Source organism: Ambystoma mexicanum, chromosome 1p (assembly GCF_040938575.1).
Source record: "Ambystoma mexicanum isolate Mex_15411 chromosome 1p, UKY_AmexF1_1, whole genome shotgun sequence".
Classification (NCBI taxonomy): domain Eukaryota; kingdom Metazoa; phylum Chordata; class Amphibia; order Caudata; family Ambystomatidae; genus Ambystoma; species Ambystoma mexicanum.
The window spans coordinates 1,434,159,640-1,434,184,817 of NC_090921.1; positions in this window are offsets into that span (position 1 = coordinate 1,434,159,640).

The window sequence follows — 25,178 nt, forward strand, 5'->3', positions numbered from 1 at the left end:
AATGGTGTGGATGTTTTTGGGGATGTGGATGAACAGATACCAAGTGAAGTTCACGGGATGTGTAGAGTGTCTGAGAATTTTACAAAGATTTGTATGGTGAGAAAGTAGTGTATGGAAGGAGAATGGAGGATGTCAATTGTAAGTAACATTTTATCTTCAGATCAAGAGAATAATCGAAAGGAGCTTTTGACAATGGAAACAATTCATGTGGTCATGCATTCCAGTACAATTGAAAAACACCAGGTGAATATGGCTTGCCTAAAACGTTTTATGTCACATTTTGCGCATTACTCCAGAATGATTGTTTAAAAGGAATTAGAACACTAGGCAATTTCACCTCAGAGTCAGGTAGAGGAGTCATAACTTTATTTTTTGAGAGGAATGATAACATCGATTTGAATCATTGTGGCCAAAAAGATTGAGTAATGTACAGACAGTTATTGAAAATTATTGTTCCTCCTGGCCATATCTATGCATTAACAGAAAGGATGTGTCTTGTTTGCAAGACTCGCATAGAGAAAGAAGGATTTGAGTCGGAAGCGGCATCGTTCTGTTCTATTCCAGTTCCTGTTGTACTGTTGTACTGAGAGGTGCGGCTTGACTCAGAAACTGGAAGTGCAGAGGTTCTTTCCTCTAGCCTAGGAGTAGCGGGAGCCGTGTGGAGTGCCGCAGATGGTGTGGTCGGTGCGGTCCCAGTAGAGGCAGTCCTAGAGGCAGAAGGACTCGGCTGTCAACGGAAAAGCGGTCTCTCAGTGCTTTAGAGCCGCCTGGGTGAGTTATTCCAAAAATTGTCAGAGAATCTAAACAAAAGATCTTGTGCACGGCAGTGAAAGTGAAAGTGAAAGTATTCACTGTCAGTGTCGCAGTTTTTTCTGGCTGGCTAGCAATTTGCAGTCAGCTGTGAGGAAAGCATTGCCTATATTCTTGAGCTCTCCAACCCCCAACTGTATCGCAGTGTAGAAAGTTTTTTTTTTTTTTGCTTAAGGTGTCAAGTGTCCAGTGCCGGGTTGTTCGTGGTTCGTGGTCGGTGAGGACCGCCTCCTGAAAGGATCCGATACCATTAAGGCGAGGAAACAATTTAACCTTACAAGTATAGAAGAATTTTTGCACTTTAACCATACTACTGTGCCTTCGTTTAAACAAAGGAACGACTGATAAGGCAGAACTGCGAAGAATTCTATGGAAACCATCTGGAGGAAACTGAAGGTATACCTTCTTTGTAACATCAATGAGGTAACTGCGGGAAATAGCCTTTGAACCTCGTTGACGTGAGACTAGAGGCCTCTGTTCGATCCATCCTAAGAAACTACCAGAGAGAGAAACTGCCTGAGGGCCGTTTCGCATTTCAGGGAGTTTTTTGGCAGCAGAGTTTGGCAGTCCACCGCAGTTCCCAGCACGTGACAGAGATGCGACGGACCACGGAAGAAGAGGGGAGGCACCTGAGGAGCCAACGAGGAGAAACTAACAATGGCTCGGAGCATAGAAGCCCTCCGAAACCAGACCCCCCTCTCAATCGGAGGTAACACTGTAATTGACAAAACTGTAAATACCTCCTCTGCGAACATGCTTCTGCAGAGTATTTCCACACATTCATTTATGGAAACATCAGACCCCCCCAGTCTCGTAACAGTTTGTCCCCCCTTACCGTCTCTTGTCGGTGCGATGCGGGGACTGAGCTCGGGGGAGAGTCTGGGGAGCGAGTTGGAATATCAGCGATGCAACTCCTTGGCCCGTCCCTGCGGTGCCTGTGAAGGCGCGGGATCTTGCAGGAGAGGTTGTGGGTGGTGTAGGGGTCAGGGCGTGGGTGTGCTCCCAGGAGGGCATCTGCCCTCACAGATGTCACAGATGTCTCTGTCTGCGCTGGCTGCCACCGCAGGGCCTCCGGTGCAGTCCCCCCTCCCGCCTTAAAATCAACAAGTGCCACAGAGCAGTCTGTGGACAACCATATCAAACACCTGGCAACCGCGGGAGGATCTGATGACATGGCGTGTGTTGAGCAGTCAGCATCAAGCTCACACGAAACCTCGGGTGTTGAAGCCCCTGGGGTGCCCAATTTGTGACTGATCTCGGCCCCGGAGCCGCAAGGCACCAAGAAAATGCTTGTGACAATCGATATTCATCCTACCCCCAAAACGAAGGACATTGGGAGTCCCTCGTCACGTCTACCAGAGGACAGCTTGCATTGTGTTGACCTCACTAATGACTCCGAATCTCTTAAAGAGACATTAGACGCCTCAAATAATGTTTTTGAACATACCAAACTCTTTGATGTAATTACAGATCCTGAAAAACATCTAAATTCGACGGACTTGGACATCCTTCAAAATAACCAAAAAACAATGATTTTAACAAAAAAACAGAAAACACTGCCTTTAAGGAAAAATCATTTAACACAAAAGAACATAGTCAAAACAACGCACAAAAAAGGAAAAACATGTGGAGCCCTGCCAGTAATTCTAAAGAAAAAGGAGCCATTCCATAGACCAATGGATAATGAAGACAAATCATCAAGAATTTACAAAAAAATCAATCTCAAGACAAAGAACTTACCGGAAGATTCCGCTCTCCTGAAATTCTTTTTTTTTAAAAACACGATGAGCTGCAAGCTCTTGGCGAACTATCGGACGTGGAAATATTACAAGGAGCGGAACTAACTCCACCTGGAACCAGTCGGCCCCTCAAGTCTTCTCATGGGTCGGCACAGATACAAAAAGGAATATCCATCAAGATCCTGCTCATGGGCAACTCTGCTGCCTACAAAGTCTGGGACTGATTTATGAACCGGAGTCCTATCTGGAGAACAATAATTTCAAAATATATCCAGACAACCCTCAGAATAAGGGGACCATAGGCTCCGAGATGGCTTTGGAATCAACTGCCAAGGACGTTACTGCAGAAAACAAAAATCTACAAAAGAAATGTTCCCCCTTGCCATCGTTGACCGATAAAATTATTGACTCATCAACAAATCAAATCATTAAAGAGATCCCCACGGCCAATAAGATCGATGTGCAGGATTCACAGACTCCTTCGGTAGCTATGGAGAAAGCTCCGCCGATACAGCCTTTAGTGGATCCAACAATTGCTGGATCTTCCCAAGAACCAGTCCATGTGAATCCATCAGCACACAAAGACGCACTTCGGCTTTTGGCAATTGAGCCAAACGACTCCTCGCCAAGAATTAGCAGTAGCTTAGATCCTGTAAATATATCGTCACATCTGTCTTCAAGATGGAGACCATCATCGAGACTGTCGGATCTTACAGAGAAGGATTCATCCTAAAAAAAACGGATTTGATGGCCCTGATGTCAACCATTACAATCGCATTGGCACCATTTTCAAAACTCTATGATGGAATTAATGACACTCTTAAGGACCATTCCACATTGATTGCAATGACACACATGAAAATGACCTATCTGGAAGGATATATCAGGGCGTGTGAAACACAGAAGGAACTTGTATGTAACAAAACGACACACACCAGAGACATTAGCAAAACCCAAACAAAGGACCAAAGTACAGAAACAGAAAACATGATCCTATTATCAAGATCAACTCAAATGCTATTGACAAAGGAGATGAAATCGATTAAATCAGTAACACCAAACGACAATCATATAGAAGAAGTGGTCTCACTGGGTAAACGTAAAGTGAATTACAAATAAAAGTACAGTTCAATTACCACCAACCTGTCATAGTAGGGTAAAAAAGAAAAATAGACGAAAAAGATAAAAGACTTACAAAGCAAAATTTAAAAAAAACAACATTGAATGGATGTGTTGTATTGGAGCTGAAAGGGGTAATAAACACTCAAGGAACAGAAGAAGTGCTCACCCCCAACCACAGAACAAGAATGCCCTCAAAGACGATATATGCCTGTATTCTTGCCCTTAATGAACGCTAAAGGATCAGCAGCAAGGAGTGTAACTTTTGTTGAGAACTTGACGCCCTCTACTCCTATCGTCGATGAGACCGAAGAAAGTGAAGATGAGAGGGCCCTCTCAGTTCTAGCACAAATAAGAGACCTAAAAAAACTGTCTGTAATCCCCACATCAAAACCCCTTCTTGTTGACTCAAGTCCGACCTATACACCGGTTTGTCGAGTGACTGAACACTCAGGTAGTGACTCCGCAGAACTTATGGATCTATCAGTGCATTCAAAAGAAGATTCAGAGTCTGACCTCTATTGTCAGGGGGAGGAGAATAAACACCTACAAAAACCACCCAAAGAGCCTAAAATGGACAAAATGGGCTCTCATTCCCCACCCTTCATGTCCTTGGCTGAAAGAAGGGAAAATGCGGATTTGTCACATCAAGGGAGATCGACTTATATAGTCCACAAGAAGAACTGCTCTTTTGCGGAACCAAGAGACTGTGATGACTCTAATACTCTAACTACCGACCGTCACGATGACCCTAAGCGGGCGAAGAACCATAGCTCATCACCTTCTAGGGCAGGAAGGAAATGTTCAGTGAATTACGATGCAAAAATCCAAAACGAAAACGAAAAAAGGAGAGGTCAGAGAGACTGTAGAAGGTCAACCTCAAGAGAGAGAACAAAAAAGGGGGAAAGGCTCACCTATAAGGAAAAAATAAAAAGTGAAAGAAACTTCCTCCTCAAGGCAATAGAAAAATCAGACGTAGAGATTCTAAACAGAAGGAATATTATGGCCCTGTTTCAGTGAATTCCTTCATTAAGAGTAATTAGAACAGAGGACATAAAAATTGTGGAGTTTGGAACCAAAAGTAATCTGGACAACGTCTACTTACACGTTCTTTCCTTGGTGGTGCGTCTTCTAACATTACAAGCGGTGGAAAGCTTCCTAATTTTAGGTTATGACCTAACTGAATGTGGCACAAATGCAAGGACAGTGGAGTCTAAGCTGATCTCTAAAACCAAGACAGACAATTCGCAATTCCTGCTTTGTAAACATCAAACAACGTCACGTCCCATCACAAGAAAAACAGACTCTAAAGAGGCCGTTTTTAGGGACAACGTGCAAACCAAGAGAAAGGATGATGGTGATTCTGTACTAATTTTGGAAGGGGAACCCCTTCTTTCCGATAAGTCTTTAAAGGGAACTCACAAATCATCAGAATCAGACAGTACTAAATCGTACTTGGACCCCTTGAACGTGGGTCGAAAACCCAAAGGTCCTTTGCAGAAATTGACAATAACTTTTGCACCAGAAGCAGAGAGTTTGGGAGCAATCACCAAGCAAAATAGAGAGAAAGAACAAGGTATAACAAAGGAAGGGAAGCAATGGACCTGGATTTCGAGAGCCCTAGAGTTGGGAAACCAAAGTTAGCCATTCCAGAAAGGGCAAGCTACGGAAGATCAATTTGAGGCTTCTCACACAAAGGGTACCCTTCTGATATTTGGCTCCTGGAATACAAGAAGTTTTCAACACCTATTGAGACCTTCTGACGTCCACTTGGGAGACTATGATATACTATGTCTCCAAGAGACATGGCTAAGGGACCAACCGTACATGGATGGATTTGAAACTTACTTGGCACCTGCAACAAAGGGACTTTTTGGCCACCCGTCTTCAGGCCTTTTGACCCTAGTAAGGTTATATAATGAACTACGAGCCATAAAGGTGATAAAATCATCTCTATTTTTTCAGGTCCTCCATTTAAAGTGGGAAAGGAGCCATCATCATCCGGCTCGTCCCGGCGCAGAGGAGATTATAATAATCAACTCTTATTGGAACCCCATGGCCCAAAATGATGAACAGTTTCTACACAAAGCAAACCTAATTCTTCAGAAAATCTCCTTGGAATATGACCTGGCTCATTTGATAATATGTGGTGACTTAAACTTATCATATCCAGATGCTACACGAGGAAACTTAGCGTGCCGTCCTAACATTTCGGCAAGCAAGAGAGGAACCAAATGGGCAAAAATAATGAAGGTATATAATATGTTTAATCTTCACTGTTTGAGAGGAAGTAAGGAAGACTTTGTACCAACCTGGGAAAAAGGTGCCTCAACAGCAACACTAGATCATATTTTTGTCACCCGAGAACTCCTTTCCCATATCACCAAATTTCTAATTGTACCCACCAAAAATAGTGATCACAACTTGGTGGAATTTATGTGGGCATCTTTTCCGGAGAAAAGAGGGCGGATGCAGTCTGCTATTGAAGAATCTGGTGAAATAATAAAGCTTAAAGTCAACGCAGGAGATGTGGGTGATTTGATCGAAACATATATTGAGGTTGACACAAATAAAACAAAAACTGCTCTGGATTTCGCAAAACACCTAAATATGTATCGGTACACAGCTAAGAACTCAAAGTCAAATTCGACTGGCTTCAGCCATACATATGACAAGGTCGGAGAGAGGAAGAAACTGAGGAAAGTACTCCGTCTGGCAAAGAAAACTAAGTTCAGTCGGCAGCTTTAGCGAAGAAGGCTTATAAAAACTGGCTAAAAGTGCATAAAGCATCAATGTACCAAGCAGACGCCGAAATGCTTTTATGGCTGTTAAATGGGTGTCATTTGAGGGATTTCTGGCAAATAATAAAATCATCAACAAATGGCATGGCAAATAGATTACCCAATTACATCGGTGAACAAAATTGGATGTCCCACTTCACAGAACTCTTTAAAAACCCTAATTTAGGGAACCAACATCCCCAGCCTAAATCTGAAGTGGAGTGGATGATACCCATTGATGTAACATCTATTGGAATGAAAATTCGAAAATTGAAAAACTCCAGATCCCCGGGGCCGGACGATTTAACAAATGCACACTTCAAACAAGCACCGGAACAATGCGCTGTGTTTACTAGAGCTGTCTTTGACAGAATTACAAGAACAAAAACAATACCCTTATCCTGGAAAAAAGCAACTATAATGCCAATCTACAAGGCCAGTCCATGAGATAACCCTAAGAACTATAGACCAATTGCCTTGCTTGATGTTATTGGCAAGCTCTATGAATCTACACTACTGGACCTTTTTCAATCCTGGTCCATCGACACAAAAGCCATTGACCCATTCCAGGCGGGTTTTGTCAAAAATCTATGAACCCTGGTGAACATCCTTTTAATTAACACCCTAAAGGGGAAAACAAAGGAAGGAGGGCCCCCAATCTATGTGGCCTTTGTTGACCTGGTTGACCTGGTCCAGGCCTTCGACCAGGTCAACAGGGAGCTTCTCTGGAAAAAGCTAAAAAAAAAAACAAATGTCCAGATTACATCTTGGAACAAATTCAGGCCCGCCATACAGAAACATCAATATCTGTTAGACTGGATAAACCAGGAACCATCTCCAAACCCATTCGAACATCGAGAGGTGTCAAGCAGGGTTGTCCTTTGGCACCTACCCTGTTTAGCGCATGTCTATGGGACTTTAAAGATTCAGAGTCACAGCTTAGATCCTTCCCGCCGAAGCTGGGGGAGGGGGGATTAAGATTTCGCGTCTTCTATACGCAGACGATCTAATCATCTTAGATCAAACTCCAATTGGCCTTCAGAGGCAGCTCGACAACTTGAGTGCGTATATAAGAAATAACAATCTGGAAATCAATATGTCTAAAACACAGATAATGATATTCCAAAGTGCAGCCAAAGCAAATGCCAACTTTACATGGCTTTTGGAGGGAGTAGAGGCTTTCTTAAACCTTCCGGATGATCTATGGCAGAAACTTGAAAGCCTCTTCTGGAGGAGCTTGCTGAATCTACCACCATCAACTCCAATGGCCCTGATCATAAGGAAACTCTGTATTTCATCATTAAGTGCCATTCTAGACAGAAACCGTCTAATGCTCTTCAGAAAAGTGATTATCCCTAAATGCCCAAATATCATCAATATCATCCAGAATGAACTGTACAATTTGAATTCAAGTCTTTTGAAACCATGGGCACAGAAAGTCAATGATACCCTTACTGATATAGGATCAACGGAACTTGATCTTATAAACAATCCAACAAAAGTGATCACAAAATTAGAAATGTGGGATTGGATAAGAACCCAAGACTCTGCTTCAGTGTACAAATCAGTAACGCACCTTCTATTAGTAAGCAGAAAAGTGAACGATACAAGATCGTATCTGAGGAAATTTCCAAACCGTCAGTCCTGACAAACGTTCATGAGAGCTCGTTTGAATATCATTGCAACAAATTTAATCAGAGCTTAGAGGGATTTTGACCTCAAACCTATGCCGGTTTTGTGAGACGATGGACCAAAAGGAAACTATCAGACATCTCCTTTTGACCTGTGAAGGTCTGGAGAAAGAGAGATCGACTCATATGATACATCTGTTCAAGGACATATCTTAGTATGATGAGGAGGAGATCTGGTGGAACCATTTAATGGAGGGAGAGAGAATGTCAGAGACCATCGCAGTGACCGAATTCTTGCAGAACATTGATCTTATGAAACCTTAGAAATAGTTCATTCTCATTTTCATTTTCATTCTGATCTTCTTCTCTCTCTTTCCCTTCTTAGGAACTTTCAGGATCGTCTGTTTTTCTTTTAATGAAGGATGTAAGAATTTCTGTAAAAAAATGTGCAAACATTTTAAATAAATTAAAAAACAATGAACAGAAAGACATATGTCAGACAATTTAATTTTTGCTTGGGGCGCTAATTGTTACATGAAATAGCGATTTGAGAGTATGTGTATTACAAAATAGATCTTGAACAGACTCATGACAGGATTGCTTTTGTGTTTATATTTAAAGTGTTAGAAAATGCAGAAATGAAGATCTTTTTACAATGAAGATTGCCCATGCTAGCTGCACTGGTCAGTCTTGATTCTATTAAATACAAGGAGGCAAGGATTATGCTTAACTCTTTAATTTGCCACCAACATAGCAATTCAACTTTTAATAAACTTTTCTCAAAACAAATGTTTCTTTTGCTTTCAATAAAATAAATCTTTAGTTTTAAAAGTTGTACTTTCTTTGTAGAGGCTTTCCACTGATCTCCTACTAGTCCCATGCGCCTCCTGGTAAACAGTAATCCTTCCTCCCCCAATCCAGTGCCTGACTCTCCTATAAGGACTACCAGCACTAGGTCCCTTCCTCTTTCTTTGCTTGCCGAAATAACAAGTCCGTACGACTCTTCAACTTTAACTTCCTCCTCGAGGCAACTGTGGTCGCGGCTTGCTATCCATAAGGTCCAACGGGACAACTGATTTCGCATTCACCTTAGTTCTCTGTATTCTCATGCAGGTTTCTGCTCATCTCCTACGAGAAACAGAAAAATAATAATGTGAGGGAGGGGATGCGATGCACTGATAATCCGATCAGTTTCAAATACTTTCAATGGTGTAATTGAATTACTTATCACATTCATTTGGGTGGGATATAATGCTCGCCTCCTTGTCTTTAATAGAATCAAGACTGACCAGTGCAGCTAGAATGGTCAATCTTCATTCTATGACAAGACAGAGGCGAGCATTATGCTTGTTCAAAGCTTTGTACCACCGTACAAGCCATTTCTGAAACTGGCTTAAAATAGAAGGTCTTGAAGGTGGATTGTGAGGACCAATCCGCTGCTTTCATGATGTCTTGCAAAGACACTCCTACGGAGAAGGCCCTAGAAGCCATAGCGCCTCTGACAGAATGTTCTCCAAATAGGGTTAAATCTATGCCAGCCCACTGCATAATTTCCCTCACCCATCTAGCAATTGTCGGTGTGGCTACTGCATGATGGGGCTTCCTGCGCGCAATTAACAATTGGGTGATGCCTTGCGGCCTAACAAGTGCTGTCGCGGTCTCATAATCTTTAATGCATTGCGCTACGCATAGTTTTGTGTTTTTGGGGAAATAGGGATAGGAAATCACTCTGGAGTCTGACTTTATCCTTTGCACAATGGTAAAAGCAATTCCCTCCGGATAGAAGATATTTCTGTCTATCTCTAAAGTCTTCACATCCGAGACTCTCCTGCATGCTGTTAGACAGAGCAACATCGCCAATTTCCCAGAAAGCTGGGACCTGGATAGCTGGCTGTTTTCCGGCCAACTCGTAAACAATTGCAGAACGTCACGGACGTCCCATAGGGAAGAGTACTTAGGTTCCGGCGGCCTCTTCATCCTAATTCCTCTCAAAAGCCTGTGGACTGCCAGGTGTTCCCCTACCGGAGCTCCTTCCACTTTCTCATGTCCTGCGGATAGCGCAGACCTATAGACTCCCAAAGTCCTGTAAGCGCAACCTTCGAGGAATTTGTTTGCTAAAAATTTTAGGAAGTGTACTATAGGTGCAGAAACGGGATCCAACTGTAAGTTTGTGCACCATCTCGCCCAGGCATCCCATGCCGAACTATAGCTTCTAAAGGTGGAAGGCGCCCAGGAATCTCTGATACAGTCCGCAGCAGTTCCCATCTCTTCCTGAAATTCTGCAGGCTATGAGATGTAGGGAGCCCGCTTCCATCAGAGGATGGCACAGGCCGGATGGGCTGAGGAGGAGGTCCGGGCGATGAGGAATCTTCCTTGGAAAATCCGAGGAAAGTTCCATCACTACTGGAATCCAGGGCTGAGACTTCCAAAGGGGGACCACTAGTACTAGCTCTGCCTGATCTCTGTGAACCTTCGCTAGAAGTCTTGTGATCATTATGAAAGGTGGGAACGCATAGTGAACTGCTCCTGTCCATGACTGAAGGAACGCATCTGTCCCCGCTTCACCCGGGTCCATCCTCCAGCTGAAGCAGTTGGCTGTCTGTGCATTCAGTCTGGATGCAAGTAGATCTGTGTGCAAAGGACCCCACAACTGGTCTAACTTGTGGAAGACTTGGGAAAGCAGTTTGGAATCTGTCAGGTACCGAGAGTTCCAGTCTGCTACATCTTTCTGAGCTCCTGGAAGATATTCCGCTGCTACTGCTATCTGGTGCTGAAGGCAATAGTGTCAGAAATCTTTTGCTAGCTCTGCTAGCATTCTCGATCTGGTGCCGCCTATCTTGTTTATGTACTGTACAGCGGAGATGTTGTCCATCTTCAGCAGCACGGAGCACTTGATAAACGAGCCCGCTAGCAGCTCGAGACAGTTATGTGCAGCTGTAACTCGTTCTCTGACCATTTTCCTCCTGTCTCTAACTGACCACACCTCGCTCCCCATCCAGCTCTGCTCGCGTCGGATTCTATAGTGAGTTCTGGAACGTCGCCGAAGATGGCCCGACCGTTCCAGGCTTCCATGTTTTGCAGCCACCAGTGAAGCTCTGAGATTGCCTCGCTGTCTAAGGTAACTAGTTGGTGATAAGTGTCTGATCTTGAGCCTCTGAAGGGCTCTGTAATGAAGGGTTCCTGGGAAAATCGCTTGGATGGAAGCTGCCAGAAGCCCTACTATTCTGGCTAGGTATCGTAGCGAGATGGTCTTTTTCGCTAGGATTTTCTTGATCTCCTTTTTTATTGCTTTCACTTTCTGGTTCGGGAGTTCCAGAGTTGCTTTTACTGTGTCTATGGCAGGGGTGCACAACTGATTTTGACAGAGGGCCGAAAGTACCTAACATGAGGGCTATAGTGGGCCGAAAAGTAAATGTGGGCGGGCGGTAGGCGGGGCGTGGCAGGAGGCTTTTTAAACCCCCAATTTGTACTAAACACATGGAAAAAGAATGTTTTTGAGGGGTAACGATTTTTATTTGCATTTCAAACTTACATTTTGTACTACACATTTTCCATTGTTATAATTTATTTCTATTTAGTTATTGTATCTCGCCTGTTTAATTAACTTATATATATATTTTATTGACCCTAGATACACTATGCCCCATGGCACCCTCACCCCCAACCAAACACTATGCCCCAGGGCCCCCTTTCCCCCAACCAAACACTATGCCCCATGGCCCCCTCACCCCCAACCAAAAACTATGCCCCATGTCCCCCTCACCCCCAACCAAACACTATGCCCCATGTCCCCCTCACCCCCAACCAAACACTATGCCCCATGGCCTCCTCACCCCCAACCAAACACTATGCCCCATGGCCCCCTCACACCCAACCAAACACTATGCCCCATGTCCCCCTCACCCCCAACCAAACACTATGCCCCATATGTCCCTCACCCCCAACCAAACACTATGCCCCATGGCCTCCTCACCCCCAACCAAACACTATGCCCCATGGCCTCCTCACCCCCAACCAAACACTATGCCCCATGGCCTCCTCACCCCCAACCAAACCCCCCACCCCATGGCCCCCTCTCCCCCAACCAAACCCCCCAACTCAGCACACACACAAACATGCACCCATACAGACCCAAACCCCCCACCCCAGCACACAAACATGCACCCATACAGACCCGGACCCCCGACCCCCCAACTCAGCACACACACAAACATGCACCCATACAGACCCGAACCCCACACCCCCCAACTCAGCACACACACAAACATGCACCCATACAGACCCGAACCCCCCACCCCCCAACTCAGCACACACACAAACATGCACCCATACAGACCCGAACCCCCCACCCCCCAAATCAGCACACACACAAACATGCACCCATAAAGACCCGAACCCCCCACCCCCCCAACTCCAAACCCCCCACCCCCAACTCAGCGCACACTCAAGCATGCACCCATACAGACCCGAACCCCCACCCCCAACTTAGCACACACACACAAACATGCACCCATACAGACCCGAACCCCCACCCCAACTCAGCACACAAAAAACATTCAAATCAAAACATTCATACACATCCGACACACATCCGACACCCCCCACCACCGCATCTCAACATACACACAAAATACATTCAAATACAAACATTCATACACCCCCCCACATCTCAACATACACACAAAATACATTCAAATACAAACATTCATACACATCCGACACACCCCCCAACCCCCGCATCTCAACATACACACAAAATACATTCAAATACAAACATTCATACACATCTGACACACACCCCACCCCCGCATCTCAACATACACACAAAATACATTCAAATACAAACATTCATACACATCCGACACACCCCCCCCACCCCCGCATCCCAACATACACACAAAATACATTCAAATACAAACATTCACACACCCCCCACATCTCAACATACACACAAAATACATTCAAATACAAACATTCATACACATCCGACACCCCCCCACCCCGCATCTCAACATACACACAAAATACATTCAAATACAAACATTCATACACATCCGACACACCCCCCCACCCCCGCATCCCAACATAGACACAAAATACATTCAAATACAAACATTCACACACCCCCCACATCTCAACATACACACAAATACATTCAAATACAAACATTCATACACATCCAACACACCTCCCCACCCCCGCATCTCAACATACACACAAAATACATTCAAATACAAACATTCATACACATCCGACACACCCCCCCACCCCCGCATCTCAACATACACACAAAATACATTCAAATACAAACATTCACACACCCCCCACATCTCAACATACACACAAAATACATTCAAATACAAACATTCATACACATCCGACACACCCCCCCACCCCCGCATCTCAACATACACACAAAATACATTCAAATACAAACATTCATACACATCCGACACACCCCCCCACCCCCGCATCCCAACATACACACAAAATACATTCAAATACAAACATTCACACACCCCCCCACATCTCAACTCACACACAAAATACATTCAAATACAAACATTCATACACATCCGACACACCCCCCCACCCCCGCATCTCAACATACACACAAAATACATTCAAATACAAACAAACATTCATACTCATCCGACACAGCCCCCCACCCCCGCATCTCAACATACACACAAGATACATTCAAATACAAACATTCATACACATCCGACACCCCCCCCCCACCCCCGCATCTCAACATACACACAAAATACATTCAAATACAAACATTCACACACCCCCCACATCTCAACATACACACAAAATACATTCAAATACAAACATTCATACACATCCAACACACCCCCCCACCCCCGCATCCCAACATACACACAAAATACATTCAAATACAAACATTCACACATCCCCCACATCTCAACATACACACAAAATACATTCAAATACAAACATTCATACACATCCAACACCCCCCCACCTCCGCATCTCAACATACACACAAAATACATTCAAATACAAACATTCATACACATCCGACACACCCCCCCACCCCCGCATCTCAACATACACACAAAATACATTCAAATACAAACATTCACACCCCCCCACATCTCAACATACACACAAAATACATTCAAATACAAACATTCATACACATCCGACACACACCCCCACCCCCGCATTTCAACATACACACAAAATACATTCAAATACAAACATTCACACACCCCCCCACATCTCAACATACACACAAAATACATTCAAATACAAACATTCATACACATCCGACACACCCCCCCACCCCCGCATCTCAACATACACACAAAATACATTCAAATACAAACATTCATACACATCCGACACACCCCGCCACCCCCGCATCTCAACATACACACAAAATACATTCAAATACAAACAAACATTCATACACATCCGACACCCCCCCACCCCCGCATCTCAACATACACACAAAATACATTCAAATACAAACATTCATACACATCCGACACACCCCCCACCCCCGCATCTCAACATACACACAAAATACATTCAAATACAAACATTCATACACATCCGACACGCACCCCCCGCAACATACACACACAAACATAAAGCAAAACAAACCCGACACACAAACACAAACAGACCACTTACCGGAGACGTGCTGGAAGGCAGGTAAGCTGGAACGCTGGAATCATACTACTGCTGGCGTGGTCCAAGGCATAAATGCCTTCCGGCATCAAGCCTTATGGACCACGCCAGCCGTAGTGCTGGCCCTCCATTGGTGCAGCACACACGCATTACGTGGCTCGTAGGAGCGACGTGATGCGTGTGTGTGCTGAGCCAATGAGGGCCAGTGTTTTCACCGGGGCGCGGGCCGCCCTACATTAGGAAAGTCTTTGTGCCTCACGGGCCGGTCAAAAGGGCATGGCGGGCCACAACTGGCCCGTGGCCCGTATGTTGTGCACCCATGGTCTATGGTGAAACCCAGGAATTCTACTCTTTGAACTGGCTGCAACTGAGACTTGTCGAGGTTCACCAGGAAACCCAGGGAAGATAGTGAGGTGAAAACTCAACGAATATCGTTGACTAGGGCGCCCTTGTTCTGGTTTAGGATCAGAATATCGTCTAGATAAATTATGATCCGAATACCCCTTTCTCTTATGGCTGCTGCCACTGGCTTCATCAGTTTGGTGAAGGCCCATGGGGCTGAGGCGAGCCCGAAGGGAAGGCATTTGAAACGCCACACCTCTCTGTTCCAGCGGAAACGTAGGTACCTGCGGTGGGCTTCGTGAGATATGCATCTTTCAGATCCAGACGTGTTAGCCAATCTTTCTCGCGCAATAGGTCTCTGAGAAGATGGATTCCCTCCATCTTGAAATGATTGTATTTCAGCCACTCGTTTAGGTTTTTTAGGTTGATAACTGGACGCACTTTCTCTTTTCTGTGAACGAGGAACATATTGCTTATAAACCCCAGGGAAGACTGCGACTCATGCTCTATGGCATTTTTCTGGAAAAGCTTCACTAGTTCCCTCCGAAGAAGCGCTGCTTCCTGCGCTGCTAGGTGTATCGCTTGCGGCTCTTGGGCTTGAAAGGGTTCGCCTAGAAAATCTATGTGCAAACCTGCTACGGCATTTAAAACCCAAGCATCGCTGGATAATGCGTGCCAAACTTTCAGAAATTGCAGGGTCCTGCACCCTACTTGCACATTTGAGGTACTCACCGCCAGTGGCGCCTGCGTGTCTGTGGGCTCCTCTTTGTCTGCGACCTCTTGGGGACCTCGTCCGGGAGGGGAAGAAAGAGTCCTGCTGTGTTCCCTCCCAATATTGTTCTCTGTTTCCTCTGTTTATAGGAACATCGACCGGACGCTCGGCCCCTTTGGCGTCCGGTCCCAGCAAAAACTTGCCCGGGAAAGATTCTCTTAATGGAGCTCTGAGCTTTCTCGAGGGCTGAATAAGTTCCCACGAATTGGGACATTTCTTTCGCAAAGGCCTCACCAAAAAGAAGGCCTTTCACTCCTTGACCTGCTTCATACGACGATAAGTCGCTCAGTTTTGAATCAATTTTCAGGAGCACTCCTCTTCTCCTGTCAGAAGAGAGGGCACAATTGACGTTACCCAAGAAACACATGGCTCTTTGCGCCCAGTTTGCTAGGTCCAGAGGATCAATGGGGGATCCAGTGTCTTTGGCTTTCTCAGCCAGATCCATCATTTTTGCCAATGGGCCTGCTAAATCAAGGACTTTATCCTGACACCCTCTCCAGGCTCTATCCACGCCTTACCTGATATCTTTGGAAACCTTAGTTATGAATGTAACCATCTTTGGGTCTAAATCGGGAGTTTCTGATAACTTGTCCGGGAGGTCTGGACGGGGGCATTATGCTCTCATGCGAGACCTTACCTCCCTGTCGAGCGGTTTGCATATATGATGCGCCATGTAAAGCGCTACTTTCGGGGAGGGAACCCAGTCTGTGGATTTAGGGTGCCTAATAGCCTCCTGATTGAACATATCGTTTGTAACTTCCTCTTGATCTAGGATCACTTCTTCTGCTGCGGTGTGCCCTGAGGGTCATCCTCTTCCTCTCTCTTGTCATTGGGCGAGTAGCCCTGATCTATGTCCCCTAAATTATTCACCCCTGGGGCCGGGGGTCGGGCTGGCAATCTGTCGATTTTGCCAGGGCCGATGGGATCGTCTGCCTTGTGGGCGTCCAGGTCAACCCTCCTTTCCATGCTCGGGGGGTCAAAGAGTCCCCCAGTTCAACCCCTCCAAGGGGGTGTCCAGTCGACGGGCCTTCGCCTGGGCTAAGCGCCCTCTTATTTCTAGGGGATTCCTGCTCCTTTTGTAAAATCCATGCCTCCAGCATGTCTAACCTCTGAGCAATCGGCTGCACTCCTTCTGAAACCGCCAGTGATAGGCAATCTCCCAATACTTTTTTAAAGCTGAGTGATAGCTCTGTTTCTTGATGGGAGGGTTCCTCCTCCCACTCTTCTTCTGTGTATTCAGAAGAACTCCTGATGTCGGCATGTCGAGAGATTCCGTTTTCTAGTCTCACAGGGCTGGGTGACCACCCCAGCCATTGTTTTGCATTTGCATTAATGCTGTGTTTCTATAATTTGGGTCCTTGCATTATTGTTTGTATTTTCTTATCAGTCTACAAATGTCACAATTGCAATTGATTTTTATTAGATGTTTGTGATGAAATTTTATGGAATGGGCAGTGAGTAATTGAATTGGAATGTCAAAATTCCTGCAGTCTCAAAGAAGTAAAGACTATGTTCATGGTGAGATTCGATAATGGAGGATGGGTGTTGACTGTCGTAGCATTTTTACTTCCTCTTTTATTACACCTCGCTTAAGTGTTTCCACCACCCAGAAATGTATTGCATGTGTTGGTAAAGAACATGATGGAGTTTTTCAGGAAAGTGTGCCTGGAAAATCTGAGCAGGGAGGTGGCATTTAGGCCAAAGTAATAGGAAGGAGACGGGTTGCAGAAAATATCATTGATGTTAACATTGTTTTTTTTATTGGTTAATTTAATATTTGTTTTTTATTCTCAATAACAAAGCTTGGGCCCTCATTATACGTTTTGCGGTGCAGGAAAAGTTGGAGTAAAAGTGACAGTAATTAGGTGACTTACCACTTTTCCTGCACCACAAAACTACAAGTTTGCCGGTGGGGGTTCACTGACTTACATCGAGGCCAAGAGCTGGAGGTAAATAACAGCCAGTATTTCCAGTACCAGTGTTACTGGTGCCAGAAATACCGGCAAGTCTCCATATGGGGTCCTATGGGACTCACTCGAATGGGGAATGACCGCCTTTGCCACCACCTGCAATATCCAAGAATTACAACGAAATCAGGCACTGGTAGCGGCAGGTCTGTTTCCCGGTATCCCTCAGGAATGATCAGCAGGAAACCGGGAAACCTATAAGGAGGGTCTTAGCAGTGACAAATGAACAATGTCTCCATTTATTAACAGTGGTTTAAAGTTTCTGTCATGGGGTGTGGCTGGATTGCTTGCTAAGCTGTAGGACCCTAAGTGGATTGACTTTTTGTGCTCACCCACTATTGTGTTGTTGCAAGACTCATTGGGCCTCATTACGACCCAGGCGGTAAGTTACTGCCTGGGTCGTACCCTTACCACCATGGTGTAAACTACGTTTACACCATGGTGGATGGCGGATTTACCGCCCCATTCCAAGGTGAGTGGGGCGGTAAATCCCCATTTCCCATTTTACCCTTCCCCATTCCCATTTTTGCCCCATAGGGCATAATGGGAGTGGGGAAAGCGCTAATTACGCCACCGTAAATTACGGTGGCGTAATTGGCACCATGGTCCCTTAGCGCCATGGATTTTAACGCCTGCAAAAAGCAGGTGTTAAACTCACCATGGCGCAAAGGGACCTCGGAATCAGGCGTTAAGGGTCGGCACAGTTTACCCCTTAACGCCTGATTCGTAATGAGGCCCATTGTCAATCTCCAGGGCCAAAGTTAAGGGGTGTTTGTTTTTTCCATATCAATTGTTTTGAATTGTTTGATCAGCACACAAAAGGGACACTCTCAGGTGTGTCTGTGTCTTTAGCTTACTTATCCTGATGGTCCTGATGGTCATTACATTACATTTCTCTTTTGAACATGTATAACTCTTCTCTTAGCTCAGCATTGGAAAGGTCATTTATGATCTCACCTGACACTCTAGAAAAAGTAATTAGATACAAAATAAACATTATTTCCCCAAATCCTCTCTATTTGTTTCGAGTGAGCTCACCGCAAAGATGGGTCATTTGGGTTGGATGACAAAACTGTGAATGACCATAGTTTTTCATTTGGTATTCCACACTTTCTTGACCCAGGGACTGAAGTGAAACGTCAGACCTTTTTAGTGCACTTGTCAGCATTGCATTTTAGTTATGTCAAAGAAAAAGTGAAATCTAATAATTTGGCGCATTTTTTGCTTAAAAACTCACATGCATATAGTAAGATGGATTATTTCTGGTCACGCTATTCCACAACTGGCAAATAACTCTTGAAATGATGGTTATATACCAGCAAAATGCCCCAAAGTAATACTTTTACCATCCTCTGATAATATAGCCCCACATACATGAGTACAATTGTATGACTTGCTGAACAAGCCTCACAACTGACATGAAGGCATTATACATCACAGGCTCTTAAAGGAATGTGATAGCTGTTTGCCCTTAAATTTTAAAAAAAAATAACAGAGCTGTTTGGGGTTTTGCCAGGGACAAAGCCCCAGGCCCCAATTTGTTTCGAAACGATGTCCATTTGATTAGTATCTCTATCTGGGAAATAATCTCTTATGGTGTTTTCTCAGCTATAATAGTGTCTAAAGAGATTCCTGATGAATGGAAAACTGCTATAATTCACAACATATATAAACGTGCATTGGCAAAGCTAATAATTTTGGCGTTTGCTGTTGTTTATTTAATTTTACATTTATATGTATGAAGTTGTGTCGATTGTATAAAGAACAGATCTAGAAACAAATACAACATGCAAGCAGAAAGGCCAATCATCTCATGCCTAATATAAGGTGATCTCTTAGACTCTGTTGGATGATTAAATACTTCTAACATTTGATATTGGCAGCTAAGGTACAATGCTAACACACTCAGACGGCCCATCCAACATGTTATCAGAAATAAGGTGAACTACACCTTCAAGCCCGAATAGCCCATTGGTGTACATAATGCCCATCAGAACATTACAACCCATACAAATACATTTACTACAGGGCCAAAATGTAGGACTTTACCATTCTGGCATAGAACATACATAGCATATGAGAACATGCGTATGAGTTATTTACTGCATAATAACTATCCTTTGAAGCAAGATGAAGATATTGTGAAGCACCAATACCCAGCACTAGTTTACCAGCCAGAACTAGCAAAGAAGGAATCAAAATGTATGTAGCATATTAGTTATAACTGATGTAAGGAAGAGCCAATAGCGAGAATAGCATAGACCCATTTTTGCCTTTGAAACATTTGGGTAGCATTGCTCGCTTAGCATTTACTTCTGGCACAGCAGAAATAGCTGCTATTCTTAATCCTTGTGTACAACTTTCACGGGTATAACAGATCTTAAGATCCAGGCATAACCCGAACCATGCAACGAAGCAAGGCTCCCAGTTCCAAAATTGAGTATTGCCATAAGCAGGTCCAATATTTAAGCACTTGCATGCAACTTGTACTCCTTTCTTAGTGTTCTCCTGTGCCATTTCCATCCCATTGTGCACCACATTCCCCTGTGAGAAGAATAGAAAGAGAACTAAATAACACAGAATAGAGAATGCATGACAGTGGCATAGAGACACAGGGGTAAATAAAAAGTTTGGAAAAGTCAAAAGGTATATTAAGTAGTGCAGACAGGGGTATCAAGTGGGAGATTGTGACTGATTGAGAGACTGTGCTTAAAACTGCCTGGTTAGGACAATGGACTATTACAAATGAAACATACTGTAACAAAAGTAGAAAATATTTGATATTGGAGAAGGAGTGGAGTGAAGGAGATATACTGTAACGCTCACCTGATTCCCACGGAGGCGCGGGTCTTGGCAGGAAGGTGTCTGTGACTCGAAAAGTGATGTGCAGGACTCGATTGGCTTCTTGGGTCGAACCTCTTCGCACTGTGTGTCGAACTCGAAGAGTGAGGTTTCTGCAGGTGAAAGAATATGGGGGTTAATGGCCTGGGTTGTTGAATGTCCCCCACTCTGTCTCTCTCTCTTGCCAGCTTTTCTGTAGAACCCCCCCCCAGGTCAACGTGCTCACCTTAGATAGGTGAATGCTGGGCTCTCCATCTGCGTCTGGTGCAGGGTGTCGTTGCCAGTTCCTTCACTGGTGAAACATTGGCCTCTTGAATTCAGAGGATGGTTACCGTCGTTATCTGCACGAGCGGTGAGTTTCTGGACACCTTTTGTCTTTATAGTCTTTAAATGCGAGGCACGTTAATATTGAAGACTCTGTATAATGCTTTTCCCTTATGTATTGCAGGACTCTTGGGATGGAAGATGGAGTGAAGCGCCTGGAAATTCGTAAGTATGGCAAGCGCTCTAACTGTCTCTTTCCTTGCAGCTTAGTTCGTGTCAAAGAGACGCCGGAGTATTCGCAGGCGTTTTATTGCGACGAGCGTGATGGGCGTGAGTAAATACCTGCTTAATGTCTTTTTCTTTTGTCTTTCAGATGTTGGTTTGCAGTGCCGGAGTCAGCGGAATGCTAGTAAGTTTTAACTATACTTTGTCTTCTCAGCCGGCGATGCAGAATGAAGAAATCCGGAATTCACGGCGTGCCGGTAAGTATAACAATGCTTTTGTCTTTGCAGGCGAAGGTGCAGCGTGAAGAGACGGCCGCTGCTGATGGATCAGAGTTTGTCTTGCTAACCTGTTGTTTCTTGTCTTTTGCAGGTGCTGATGTTGACTGGATACAGGAATGGTAAGTATAATTCTTGCAGGTTCAGGATCGAAAGAGGAAAGGCTGGAACAGACTCGGTGAGCGTTCTGCTGCAGATGCAGAATAACACGAAGCACGTTTCATCTATCGGGTGTGGTTTAAATAGCCTTGGAGTGATGAGGCGTCTTCTTCCACAGCCCTGCCTAGGTAAGAAAAGAGTTCCAGTTTCCAGAAGAGTTCCAGTGCTGTATCCAGGGAGTGGAGCTGCCCCACCCAGGTAAGAAAGTAGTTCCTGTTCACAGAGGGCTTCTAAGTGGCTGGTAAGTAAGCAGCATGGTCTGCTGCAGGTAAGTCCACCCAAGCACTTTCACACCAATTATGAGCCTGGCGCTTCCAGTGCCGGGACCGATGCTTTTGATGAGCCTGGTGCCACCGGCGCCAGGACAGGGTCCAAAAGGTCCCAGTAGGGACCGGCTGGTGCCTAGGATTAGGGTTAGGGGCCTGCTCCCAAGGACGTTGGGCTGGTCCTGGCTCCTTGGGAACAGTGATCATGACATATACTGTGATGAAGGACTATGATGAAGGAATGTGATGAAGGGGACAGACTGTATTGAAGCAGGGGTGGCTGTGCCATAGTAGAAGAGCTGTGACAAAGGATTTTTATGAAGGAGAAGAACTGTGATGAAGGACTGTTTTGAAGATGGAGCGAAGGATGTGAAGCAGTAGGATTGTGATGATATACTATGACTAAGGAGGTCTGCCATTAACAACCTCTATGAAGGAGAAGTACTGTGGCAAAGAACTGTGGTGCAGGTCTGAAGTTGGAGAAGATCTGTGATGAAGGAGAAGGACCGTGACAAATGTGAAGGACTGTCATGAAGTAGTGTGATAGACGAAAGGTGGCTATGATCAATGTGAAGAACTAAAAGGACGAAGAAATACTGGGAGTAAGGAGAAGAGCTAGGACAAAGGAGAAGGACTGACCAAGTAGGAGGACTGAAAAAACAATGTGATCAACTAGCAGGACAGTGATAACAGTGAAGGAATGTGATGAAAGAGGTAGACTTTGCTGAAAAATTGTGATGAAATAGAAGGAATGTTAAAGTAGAATAACTGTTATGAATGAAAAGAACCATGAGAAAGGACTATAAAAAGGTAGGACTGTGCTGTAGATGAAGGACTAAGAAGAAGGAGAAGGACTACGGTACTAGGATGAGGGATAATAATTGATAATGGAGAACTGTGATGAAGCACTGTGGTAATGGAGAAGGGCCTTGAAAAGAAGAAAAATGTCAAAAGAGTATGAAGAAGGGGAAAGACTGTGATGAAGCAGAAGGTCTCTGTAAATTGACTTCAGTGAAGGAGAACACTGACACAAGATAAAGACTGTGATAAAGGAGGTGGCCTATGGTCATGAAAGAGAAGGACTGTGATATGGGAGCTGGTCTATAATGAAGCAGACGTATTGTGAGGAAGGAGAAGTGCTGTGACAAAGGAGTAGGACTATGATTATAACGAATTATGACAGTGACGAAAAAGAAAAGCAACAAAGAAAGACTGTCATTAAGGAGAATGGGCCTCATTCCGAGTCCGGCGGAAAGTAACAGTAATTACCGCCATGGCGTAAATACCATGTACGATGTGGTCGGAAGGCGCTATTTACACCATATTCCGACTTCGCGTGCACGAGTATTCCGCCATGGCGGTAAACTCCCTTGCGGCATAGCGCAAAAGGTCCCGTCAAACCCCTTACCGCCCTAAGCCTAGACGCAATTAACACCACCGCCTTCGATAGAATCCGTAATTAGCGGTGACCGTAAGTTACGCAGACCGTAATTTACGGCCACCGCTAAATACCGGAAACGGAAATAACGTCATCGCACAGGAACGGGAAGCATCACGGCGGCCATATTTAAAATCACAATCCATTGCAATCCACACCATACAGGACAAACAGGACTCCATACAGGACTCAGATCGACCAAACAAACAACAGAGAAGATCATCATGCCGAAAGTTCTGAAAAAGGGGGCAGCGCGCATCAGAAAAGAAAGATTCACCCAGGATGAGTTACAGGTCCTGGTCGACACCCTGCATGAACATGCAGACATCGTATTCTGCAGCGACATGCGTAGGCCCACCATCCTCAGGAAGAAGGAGATATGGGAGTTGGTCGCGCAGAGGGTGAGCGCCGTTGGAAACACCCCCCGCAGCACAACGCATTGCCGCAAACGGTGGGATGACCTTCGTCTCAGGGTGCGGGCCATCATGTCAGCAAACCGTCAGCAGGCCCTGGAGACAGGAGGAGGCCCAGGCTCACCCATTAAAATGATGCCCTGGGAGGAAACATGTGCGGAGATGATGGGCACAGAAGCCATCGAAGGTGTGGGCGAAATGGACTGCGGTGACCCCTCATCCGCTGATGCAGGTGAGTGTCATGAGTCCAAACAGTACATGCATCCTTAATTTGAATCACCGCTAAGGGCCGCCCTAAGAGTCACATGAAGTTTGCTTCGTAGCCCCCCCCCCCCCCCCCAACATGTCGTAACAAGTGTGACCCAGGATGATGTCAGGTGCAAGGCTGACACCCATATTGGCCATTCCACACAGAGAGCTGGCCAATGTCACTCACCACTGTACTCCGCCAACATGATTGACCCCGCCAATAGTATGCTTTTTCCATCCAAGCCAAGTCCTCACACAAACCTAAATATCACCAAGACGCTGCTCTCCCATTGTGTTACCATAGGCTTGGAGTCATGATGACCCCCAGATCATTGATCATGCTGTCTCTCTCTCTCTTGCCCCCCACAGGTAGCGGTCATGAAAGTGAGGAGCAGGAAGGCTCCCGGCCAAGTACCTCCCGGCACAGGGGCAGGGTACAGCGCATACCTGCTGGCAGACACAAGGCCCATACCACACCACCTGCTCCAGCAACCCCCATGGAGGGTACACAACCCCCACCCGCGCACCTGGACATGGCTGCAGTTCCGCAGGAAACAAGCCCCACGCTACACCCTGAGGAATCCAGCATGTCAGGGGAGAATGCTGCCATGTGCCTCCTTAGTGTGCCAGACAGCCCCACATCCCATTCCGGGGTCAACGTTGAGGAGACCAACGTCTGCAGCCCTGAGTCACCATCATACAGCCAGGTTGCACATAGCGACTCCGGGTCGAGTGATGGGCCAGGCCTCACAGGCGAAGGGCTAACACCTGTCTCACATCAGCCCACATCCCCTGGCGCAACACCTGAGAGGCCTGCAGGCACCATACCGAGCCTGCAAACCACATCCCCCACAACGGCCGCAGAAGCTGTGCACTCCCAGAACCTCACGTCCATGATTGAGGAGTTTCTGCGGGACAACCGGGAATCAGGGTTGGTGCATCACAATGACCTGCAGGCTCTGGGCGAGGTCATCACAACATCAACAAACCGGCTATGTGAGGTGCTCGGCAGGATTGCTGATGCCCTGGAGGCAGCTACCCCCAGGCCTCAGCCCCAGCAGGAGGAACCACCCTCCCAGTGCTCCTCCACGCAGACCAGCCCGGTCCGCAGGTCACAACGCACAATGCGTAAATGAATCCACATGCTCGGGGCGTGGACATTGACTATGAAGCCACACACATGTGGCCTATGTAGACTTGATGGGACCATTGTGGGGCTGTT